We start from the raw sequence: 11,893 nt of genomic DNA, 5'->3' as shown, positions 1-11,893 counted from the left end.
ACGGTGAGCAAAAATCCCAGAACCACACAGGGGGACCTAGTGAATGACCTGCTGAGACCAAAGTAACAAAGCTTACCATCAGTAACACACTACGCCGCCAGGGACTCAAATCCTGCAGTGCCAGACGTGTCCCCCTGCTTAAGCCAGTACATGTCCAGGCCCGTCTGAAGTTTGCTAGAGAGCATTTGGATGATCCAGAAGAAGATTGGGAGAATGTCATGTGGTCAGATGAAACCAAAATATAACTTTTTGGTAGAAACTCAACTCGTCGTGTTTGGAGGACAAATAATGCTGAGTTGCATCCAAAGAACACCATACCTACTGTGAAGCATGGGGGTGGAAACATCATGCTTTGGGACTGATCCGTGTAAAGGAAAGAATGAATGGGGCCATGTATCGTGAGATTTTGAGTGAAAACCTCCTTCCATCAGCAAAGGCATTGAAAATTAAACGTGGCTGTGTCTTTCAGCATGACAATGATCCCAAACACACCACCGGGCAACGAAGGAGTGGCTTCGTAAGAAGCATTTCAAGGTCCTGGAGGGGCCTAGCCAGTCTCCAGATCTCAACCCCATAGAAAATCTTTGGAGGGAGTTGAAAGTCCGTGTTGCCCAGCAACAGCCCCAAAACATCACTGTCTAGAGGAGGTCTGCATGGAGGAATGGGCCAAAATACCAGCAACAGTGTGTGTGAACCTTGTGAAGACTTACAGAAAACGTTTGACCTCTGTCATTGCCAACAAAGGGTATATAACAAAGTATTGAGATAAACTTTTGTTATTGACCAAATACTTATTTTCCACCATAATTTGCAAATACATTTATTAAAAACCCTACAATGTGATTTTGTCTGTCATAGTTGAAGTGTACCTATGATGAAAATTACAGGCCTCTCTCATCTTTTTAAGTGGGAGAACTTGCACAATTGGTGGCTGACTAAATACTATTTTGCCCCACTGTACATACACACGAACAGTAGGTATCCTACGCACATATTTTATCACTACCCAGCCGACAAAGATTAGGAAGACCGTGGGAAGCACTCCCTGTCCTCCCTCAAATCTCTGAGCCCCTAGCAAGTTCGGCACTAAATTTGGCTCAGACAAAATTTGTGTTTAAGATACTATAAAGACATTTTGTACAGAGATATAATTTTACTGACTAAACCTACAGACCTCATTACTAGTAACTTTATGATTCTAATCAATTTCATACAATTAAATGGTTTCAGGGTGGAATATTCTAATCATTACTTTAATCATAAGTTCCATTATCAAGAGCGAAAACAACAATGAAAGCAAGTCACTGAGCTAAACACCCATTGCAAAAAAAGTTTGATGCCCCACCCCCAATTAATTACAAAAACAACATGGTTTATCACTACCAAATTTGAATTGCAGAATGGCACCTGTGTTCCCCTGCTTTCTATATAGTCCACTAGGTTTGAGCAGGGCCCATAGAGAGAAATAAATTACCTTCATTTTTATTATTTTATTTAACCAGGTAGGCTAGTTGAGAACAAGTTCTCATTTACAACTGCGACCTGGCCAAGATAAAGCAAAGCAGTGCAATACAAACAACACAGAGTTACACATGGAATAAACAAACACAGTCAATAATACAATAAAAAAAAGTCTAAATACAGTGTGTGCAAATGAGGTAGGATAAGGGATGTAAGGCAATAAATTGGCCATGGTGGCAAAGTAATTACAATATAGCAATTAAACACTGGAGTGATAGATGTGCAGAAGATGAGTGTACAAGTAGAGACACTAGGGTGCAAAGGAGCCAAATAACAGTATGGGGATGAGGTTGTTGGATGGGCTAATTACAGGTGGGCTATGTACAGGTGCAGTGATCTATGAGTTGCTCTGACAGCTGGTGCTTAAAGCTAGTGAGGGAGATATGAGTCTCCAGCTTCAGTGATTTTTGCAGTTCGTTCCAGTCATTGGCAGCATAGAACTGGAAGGAAAGGTGGCCGAAGGAGGAATTGGCTTTGGGGGTGACTGGTAAAATATAACTGCTGGAGCGCGTGCTATGGGTGGGTGCTGCTATGGTGACCAGTGAGCTGAGATAAAACGGGGCTTTACCTAGCAAAGACTTATAGATCACCTGGAGCCAGTGGGTTTGGCGACGAATATGAAGCAAGGGCCAGCCAACGAGAGCATACAGGTTGCAGTGGTGGGTAGTATATGGGGCTTTGGTGTCAAAACAGATGGCACTGTAATAGACTGCATCCAATTTGCTCAGTAGAGTGTTGGAAGCTATTTTGTAAATTACATTGCCGAAGTCGAGGATCGGTAGGATAGTCAGTTTTACAAGGGTATGTTTGGCAGCATGAGTAAAGAATGCTTTGTTGTGAAATAGGAAGCTGATTCTAGATTGAATTTTGGATTGGAGATGCTTAATGTGAGTCTGGAAGGAGAGTTTACAGTCTAACCAGACACCTATGTATTTGTAGTTGTCCACATATTCTAAGTCAGAACCCGTCCAGAGTAGTGATGCTGGGCGGGCGGGCAGGTGTGGGCAGCAATCAGTTGAAGAGCATGCATTTAAGAGCAGTTGGAGGCCACGGAAAGAGAGTAGTATGGCATTGAAGCTCGTCTGGAGGTTAGTTAACACAGTGTCCAAAGAAGGGCCAGAAGTATACAGAATGGTGTCGTCTGCGTAGAGGTGGATCCAGAGAGTCATCAGCAGCAAGAGCGATGTCATTGATGTATACAGAGAAAAGAGTCGGCCCGAGAATTGAACCCTGTGGCACCCCCATAGAGACTGCCAGAGGTCCGGACAACAGGCCCTCCGATTTGACACACTGAACTCTGTCTGAGAAGTAGTTGGTGAACCAGGCGAGGCAGTCATTTGAAAAACCAAGGATGTTGAGTCTGCAGATAAGAATGTGGTGATTGACAGAATCGAAAGCCTTGGCCAGGTCAATGAATACAGCTGCACAGTGTTGTCTCTTATCGATGGCGGTTATGATATCGTTTAGGACCTTGAGCGTGGCTGAGGTGCACCCATGACCAGCTCGGAAACCAGATTGCATAGCGGAGAAGGTATGGTGGGATTCGAAATGGTCGGTGATCTGCTTGTTAACTTGGCTTTTGAAGACCTTATAAAGGCAGGGTAGGATAGATATAGGTCTGTAGCAGTTTGGATCTAGAGTGTCTACCCCTTTGAAGAGAGGGATGACCGCGGCAGCTTTCCAATCTTTGGGAATCTCAGACAATACGAAAGAGAGGTTGAACAGGCTAGTAAAAGGGGTTGCATCAATTTTGGTGGTTAATTTTAGAAAGAGGGTCCAGATTGTTTAGCCCGCCTGATTTGTAGGGGTCCAGATTTTGCAGTTCTTTCAGAACATCAGCTATCTGGATTTGGGTGAAGAAGAAATGGAGGAGGCTTGGACAAGTTGCTGTGGGGGATGCAGGGCTGTTGACCGGAGTAGGGGTAGCCAGGTGGTGACAGTGTTTCCTAGCCTCAGTGCAGTGGGCAGCTGGGAGGATGTGCTCTTATTTTCCGTAGACTTTAGTGTCCCAGAACTTTTTGTAGTTTGTGCTACAGGATGCAAATTTCTGTCTGAAAAAGCTAGCCTTTGCTTTCCTAACTGCCTGTGTATATTGGTTCCTAACTTCCCTGAAAAGTTGCATATCGCGGGGGCTATTCGATGCTAATGCAGTACGCCACAGGATGTTTTTGTGCTGGTCAAGGGCAGTCAGGTCTGGAGTGAACCAGGGGCTATCTGTTCCTGGTTCTACATTTTTTGAATGGGTCATGCTTATTTAAGATAGTGAGGAAAGCACTTTTAAAGAATAACCAGGCATCCTCTACTGACGGAATGAGGTCAATGTCCTTGCAGGATACCCGGGCCAGGTCGATTAGAAAGGCCTGCTCGCTGAAGTGTTTTAGGGAGCGTTTTTGACCACAGACCCGTTACGGATGATGATGTTAAATTATGTTATTGTCTGACCAACTGCTTTTTGCTGGTGTCCCTTTCACATTAGTGCTACCAATATGGAAAAATCATATTGATATTTGAACAACAACAATTTTCTGCATTCTGAATCTGAGACCCTCAATCTCCCCACCTTCCTCCTGGGAAGTCGTCTTGTCCATGGACTAAAGTCAGTCTGTTAACGCAATGCATGTCTATCGCCTACCCCCCCCCCCCCCCCCCCCCCCCCCAATTAATAACAAAAACAACACCCATGTTCCCCTGCTTTGCACTGATGTGAGAGAAAGGGATGTCTGCAAAAAAGCAGTTTACCCAAGGACTGAGGATGGTCGGACAATTACATTTTTATTTATCTAGGCAAGTCAGTTAAGAACAAATTCTTACTTACAATGACAGGCTACCCCAACCAAATCCTAACCTGGACAACGCTGGGAAAATTGCACGCCGCTCTTTGGGACTCCCAGTCATGGCCGGTTGTGATACAGCCTGGAATCGAACCAGGCTCTGTAGTGATGCATTGCCTTAAACCGCTGCACCACTCGGGAGCCCAATTTACTCCATGGGTCCTGTTCAAAAGTAGTGCATCCAATCTGCCAGCCATTGGCCTAGGTAATATGTAGACTCGTACCGCAATTGAGAATCGATTCACGTGTGGATGAAGTATTTGCTGTTTTTGCTTCTAGAGACAATTCCCCCATTAAAAACAGATTTTGTAAGGTCCTTGAACTAAGGAGTAACGTTAATTTAGTACAATATTGGGCGGCTAGGGAATATGGTGTGAGGCACAGTCAAGTTGTATAGACGTTGGCCAAACATTAACGGATGGTCTACGACTTTTACCAACTCATTGTTGAATGAGACCTCGACAGAGGATGCCATTTATTTACATTAAACTCATCTCGGGCATTTGGACCAGGCTGGGTTTTCCAAACAGGACTCGTCGCCATTATTTCCCAGTCCATGGCAGCGTCACATATGTCCAGTTCTTGAGTTGTGAACAGTTTGGCTATTCCCGTCCTTTCTTTTCTCATACCAAATATTCAACCATTTCAGTTCGCTGACGATCTGTTTTTGAGTCCACTTTATGTCCCTGCTCTGGAATGTGAATTTCCATGTCTGACCAATGTGTCATTATGAAAATTAAGTTGAATAAAAAAAACCTGCATTAAAATTACCTCAACTGTAGGATCTCCGATGAATCAACTGAAAATAAACACCTTTGTTTTTTGAGGCATGAAATGGGCCTGTTCTTCTAGTCCTCTGTCAAAATGTTTTGTTGGATGTGTTAATTTGCTAATGCTGCGTTCATAACCAAGTGGGACAGTGGTAATTACCAGTTGTGAAGTGGTAAATACTCGTTTGATATGTTCAAGTGCGTTAAACTCATTGAGAAACGCAGATAGGCTAATCGCCAAAAACCTATGTCAACCATAAACTAATAGTACCGCTATCATGCGGGACTTTTAATAAACATTTTTTTTATTTTTAGAAATGCTGTTTTGTTGTTGCACTTAACTGACGATAATCTCTCGTGGACAGATGAATCTGATAATCTGTCAAGAATATGTCGAGGCTCACTTAGAATTGTGCTATTTCGAGCAGCAGTAGTTCCTGGTTTGGGGTTTTTGCCATTTATTATTTGGACAAATCAGGATTGGGTAAAGGTGGTGCTGTGATTTTCAAATCTGTGTGCGGATGATAAACGGTTTCCACTAGATTACAGTCAAAATTGTCTATATAGTAAAAATGTATGAAAACAAAAGTTCACTTTTTGGCCATGATATTGGTGAAATTAGCGGAAGGAAGGGGTTTGGCCAAGAGTTTTGGTTTGCACAAAGGTAATCAAAATTGTTAATGGCATTCCCCATAAAACAAGAAATGACAAACTTGGTGGTCATTTTACTTTTGGATAACCAAGATTAAACTGCAGACAATTCTGTTATCGAGGTAATTTCCTTAGTAGGTGACGTCAGAGGTCATCATGTGGGAGCTCAGGATGATAGACAATGGAGTACAGCCAATGATATGTTTTCCTCTACTCAGGCATTGCTGACGCATGCCAAATCTTACTTAAAATACCTATCCAGGCGTTGTATCAGCTAACCACATCGTATAGTAATCTGTCAGTCAAAGACACAGTTGATGACATGGAACGCAACCATTGGTTGAGGCAAAATCTGAGCAGGGGAACATGACCATAATCTTCAACCTAAACAAGTCCTGCAGTAATTGGCTACCATCAGCAAGCAACTTCCATTCCCTGCTGCATGAAAGGCTCCAAAATTGGGATGAAACACTTACGCCGCATTCAAAACAACTGGAAACTCTGAAATCTCTGACTTCAGTGCGTTCAAGACAACTAGAAACTCAGAAGAATATGAGCTCTGACTGGAAAAATCATTTAATGGTCATTCAATTCGGAATTCCAAGTCGGAAACTTTCTAGAACTCCGACTTTCTGACCTAAAAATCCCTGAAGCTGTGATTTGACCTCATATTCTTTTCCAGTGTTCCCAGTTGTCTTGAAAGCGCCAATACAGTCGTGGCCAAAAGTTTTGAGAATGACACAAATATTAATTTTCACAAAGTCTGCTGCCTCAGTTTGTATGATGGCAATTTGCATATACTTCAGAATGTTATGAAGAGTGATCAGATGAATTGCAATTAATTGCAAAGACCCTCTTTGCCATGCAAATGAACTGAGTCCCCAAAAAAAACATTTCCACTGCATTTCAGCCCTGCCACAAAAGGACCAGCTGACATCATGTCATTGATTCTCTCGTTAACATAGGTGTGAGTGTTGACGAGGACAAGGCTGGAGATCACTCTGTCATGCTGATTGAGTTCGAATAACAGACTGGAAGCTTCAAAAGGAGGGTGGTGCTTGGAATCATTGTTCCTCCTATGTCAACCATGGTTACCTGCAAGGAAACACGTGCCGTCATCATTGCTTTGCACAAAAAGGGCTTCACAGGCAAGGATATTGCTGCCAGTGAGATTGCACCTAAATAAACAATTTATTGGATCATCAAGAACTTCAAGGAGAGCGGATCAATTGTTGTGAAGAAGGCTTCAGGATGCCAAAGAAAGTCCAGCAAGAGCCAGGACCGTCTCCTAAAGTTGATTCAGCTGCGGGATCGGGGCACCACCAGTACAGCGCTTGCTCAGGAATGGCAGCAGGCAGGTGTGAGTGCATCTGCACGCACAGTGAGGTAAAGACTTTTGGAGGATGGCCTGGTGTCAAGAAGGGCAGCAAATAAGCCACTTCTCTCCAGGAAAAACATCAGGGACAGACTGATATTCTGCAAAAGGTACAGGGATTGGACAGCTGAGGACTGGGGTAAAGTCATTTTCTCTGATGAAAGCCCCTTTCCGATTGTTTGGGCATCCGGAAAAAAGCTTGTCCGGAGAAGACAAGGTGAGCGCTACCATCAGTCCTGTGTCATGCCAACAGTAAAGCATCCTGAGACCATTCATGTGTGGAGTCGCTTCTCAGCCAAGGGAGTGGGCTCACTCACAATTTTGCCTAAGAACACAGGCATGAATAAAGAATGGTACCAACACATCCTCCGAGAGCATCTTCCCCCAACCATCCAGGAACAGTTTGGTGATGAACAATGTCTTTTCCAGCAGGATGGAGCACCTTGCCATAAGGCAGAAGTGACAACTAAGTGGCCCGGGGAACAAAACATTGATATTTTGGGTCTATGGCAAGGAAACTCCCCAGACCTTAATCTCATTGAGAACTTGTGGTCCATCCTCAAGAGGCGGGTGGACAAACAAAAACCCACAAATTCTGACAAACTCCAAACATTGATTATGTAAGAATGGGCTGACATCAGTCAGGATGTGGCTCAGAAGTTAATTGACAGCATGCCAGGGCGGATTGCAGAGGTCTTGAAAAAGAAGGGTAAACACAGTAAATATTGACTCTTTGCATCAACTTCTTGTAATTGTCAATAAAAGCCTTTGACACTTATGAAATGCTTGTAATTATACTTCAGTATTCCATAGTAACATCTGACAAAAATATCTAAAGACACTGAAGCAGCAAACTTTGTGGAAATTAATATTTGTGTCATTCTCAAAACTTTTGGCCACGACTGTAGGTCTCGTCCCCCTGCTCAGACGCTGAATGCATCAACCAATGGTTGCGTGCCACGTCATCGACTGTCATTGACTGACACATTGCTACAACATATGAGGTTGGCTGATACTTAAAATACCTATCCAGTAAGATCTGGCATGCTACAAAGTAGCATGGCAGACATTGGATGAATATAAAATGTTAATATTTCGGCTCTGAGTGATGAAAAAAAAATTACTGCCTCAGCGACAATGATTTGAAAAATGCAATGGATGTTTTGTGCACAAAGATGATGAATAAAGTGTCTTATTTTGAATTTTCTAATCTGACTTCTTTATGTATGGAAATCGTAAGTTAAACTGCAGTACCGAAGCAAAACTGTAGGAGCAGTAGAAACCATGCTTCTAGACCGGAACCCTGGCCCCTTGGTTGCCATTGAGGCCACCTCCATTTTGAAGTAGTAAACTCAGCAAAAAAATTAACGTCCTCTCACTGTCAACTGCATTTATTTTCAGCAAACTTAACATTATGTGAATATTTGTATGAACATAAGATTCAACAACTAGACATAAACTGAACAAGTTCCACAGACATGTGACTAACAGAAATGGAATAATGTCTCCCTGAACAAAGGGGGTGTCAAAATCCAAATGTAACAGTCAGTATCTGGTGTGGCCACCAGCTGCATTAAGTACTGCAGTACATCTCCTCATGGACTGCACCAGATTTGCCAGTACCTGCTGTGAGATGTTACCCCACTCTTCCACCAAGGCAACTAGCCCTCACCATCCGATCCAAAAGGTCCCAGACATGCTCAATGGGATTGAGATCCGGGCTCTTCACTGGTCATGGCAGAACACTGACATTCCTGTCTTGCAGGAAATAAGTCTGATGATGCTGTGACACACCGCCCCAGACCATGACGGATGTTCCACCTCCAAATTGATCCCGCTCCAGAGTACAGGCCTCGGTGTAACCCTCATTCATTTGACGATAAACGCGAATCTGACCAAAACCCCTGGTGAGACAAAACCGCGACTCATCAGTGAAGAGCACTTTTTTCCAGTCCTGTCTGGTTCAGCGACAGTGGGTTTGTGCCCATAGGCAACATTGTTGCCGGTAATGTCTGGTGTGGACCTGCCTTACAACAGGCCATCAAGCCCTCAGTCCAGCCTCTCTCATACGATTGTGGACAGCCTGAGCACTGATGGAGGAATTGTGCGTTCCTGGTGTAACTCGGGCAGTTGTTGCCATCCTGTACCTGTCCCACAGGTGTGATGTTTGGATGTACCAATCCTGTGCAGGTGTTGTTACACGTGGTCTGCCACTGAGAGGACAATCAGCTGTCCGCCCTGTAGCGCAGTCTTAGGCGTCTCACAGTACAGACATTGCAATTTATTGTCCTGGCCACATCTGCAGTCCTCATGCCTCCTTGCAGCATGCCTAAGGCACATTCACGCAGATGAGGGACCCTGGGCATCTTTCTTTTGGTGTTTTTCAGAGTCAGTAGAAAGCCCTCTTTAGTGTCCTAAGTTTTCATAATGGTGACCTTAATTGCCTACCGTCTGTAAGCTGTTAGTGTCTTAACAACCGTTTCACAGGTGCATGTTCATTAATTGTTTATGGTTCATTGAACAAGCATGGGAAACATTGTTTTAACCCTTTACAATGAAGATCTGTGAAGTTATTTGGATTTTTACGAATTATCTTTGAAAGACATTTCTTTTTTTGCTGATTTTACGTTTTCTAATACTACAATTTCTATGAGTTGGCAAACAAGCTGAAAGGGTGCATACTGCCACCTAGAGTGTGTACTATGACTGAGATGTGGTTGAATGCAATAACTAAGTCCCAGAGCGTCTGCTAAATTAATCAAAAATGTCACATGAACTATAAAATGATATTCTGAGAACCCCTCCCATATTTTTCCCAGGTTTTATGGCACTTACAACAAAACGTACAGGGAATTGTTAATCACAATGCTTTTATTAATACTTTCAATAGGTCTAAAAGAAAGAGGTGAAACAGGGCCAGCACAAGAACGAGTCGGTTGGTTGGGCCTTGGATTCCTTAGGCGGGCAAGTTTTTAAACAGGAACAATGTGTGCACACGCTGGCGCATTCACAATTTTTTAAATGGGAGTTTTTTGGGGAACAGTTTCAATTCAATAATAACGTTTTGGTTTCTCAAAAACGTGGTGAATAATAAAAATCTTAAGTAAAAGGATACAAATCTAAAAGTTAGTTGAATTCTAAGGCAAGAGCACCAGCCTCTGCCATATGAACACATTGATAGACTGCAATCCATTGGCGGCTAAATAAATGAGCACATAGAACTCAAAAATAGCCTATAGGCCAATGCAGCAGTAAGCTAATAACTTCATCATCAACTAAGTAAAACACATAGGCCCAAAGTCGACCAATAAAAACAGGAGAAAATATCCTGATGAAAATTAATCTCTCAACTTCCTCCCTTTCTACCGGTCTTGACTTGAGCTATCACTAGCGAATTTGCAACACAACTAGCCTATTCCGGGCCCTCAGTTTCCCATGCCAGTAATTTGGGAGGTGCATCACTGTGCGCCTCCAAAATGTTGTAACAATGCAAAAGGCTCCCTATAGCAGAGGACTCCTTATAGCTCCACATTGACATTATTGGTTGATTGTAGGTGGGGAAGGGTGATCCTGTATAAACACAAACTCACTTCCTTCCCAATAGCTCTGCACTGCTCCGCTCAACACCTAAAGTATGAATGCCCTGACTTCTGCAGGAGCCCTATCCCTATTAATGTTGCACGGACAATGCAGACGTCAGATTGACCATGCAGCACCTTTAACTGTGCACCCGCCAACTTTCCTTTCCAATTCACAATTGGCTGACCTAACAATGGGAGTCTTTGTCCCAAAGACGGGAAAGCCATACCATGCTCTTTTGGTCCAGACAGCAACAGTACCAGTCAAAAGTTTGGACACACCTCATTCAAGGGTTTTTCTTTATTATTTTTGTTTACTATTTTCTACATTGTAGAATAATAGTGAAGACATCAAAACTATGAAATATTTTATATTTGAGATTCTTCTAAGTAGCCACCCTTTGTCTTGATGACAGCTTTGCACACTCTTGGCATTCTCTCAACCAGCTTCATGAGGTAGACACCTGGAATGCATTTCAATTAACAGGTGTGCCTTATGTTAATTTGTGGAATTGATTTCCTTCTTAATGTGCTTAAGCCAATCAGTTGTGTTGTGACAAGGTCACTGCAACCTTAAGGGTCCTAAATGATGTCACCATTGCCCTTGATTCTAAGAAATGTTGTGTAGCTATTTTTATTGACTTGGCCAAAGCTTTTGATACGGTATACAATTCCATTCTTGTGGATCGGCTAAGGAACTACCTCTCTCAAAGAGTGCAGTGTATAAAGTCTGCTGTCTCAGCCACTGTCACCAAGGGAGTACCCCAAGGCTGGATCCTAGGCCCCACGCTCTTCTCAATTTACATCAACAACATAGCTCAAGCAGTAGGAAGCTCTCTCATCCATTTATTTGCAGATACTCAGCTGGCCCCTCCCTGGATTTTGTGTTAAACGCTCTGCATTGTATTTGGGACAAATCATTAACTAAACCCTAAACCTCAACTAAATATTGTAATGCATAATGTGGAAATTGAGCAAGTTGAGGTGACTAAACTGCTTGGAGTAACCCTGGAACATATTGATACAACAGTAGCTAAGATGTGGAGAAGTATACCAATAATAAAGCGCAGCTCTACCTCCTTAACAGCACTATCAACAAGGCCCTACAGGCCCTGTTCAATCGTGTGGTCAGGTGCCACAAAAAAAGGACTTCGGAAAATTGCAATT

The sequence above is a fragment of the Oncorhynchus clarkii genome, chromosome 27 (assembly GCF_045791955.1).
Source record: "Oncorhynchus clarkii lewisi isolate Uvic-CL-2024 chromosome 27, UVic_Ocla_1.0, whole genome shotgun sequence".
Lineage (NCBI taxonomy): Eukaryota > Metazoa > Chordata > Actinopteri > Salmoniformes > Salmonidae > Oncorhynchus > Oncorhynchus clarkii.
This window is presented reverse-complemented; position numbering follows the sequence as displayed.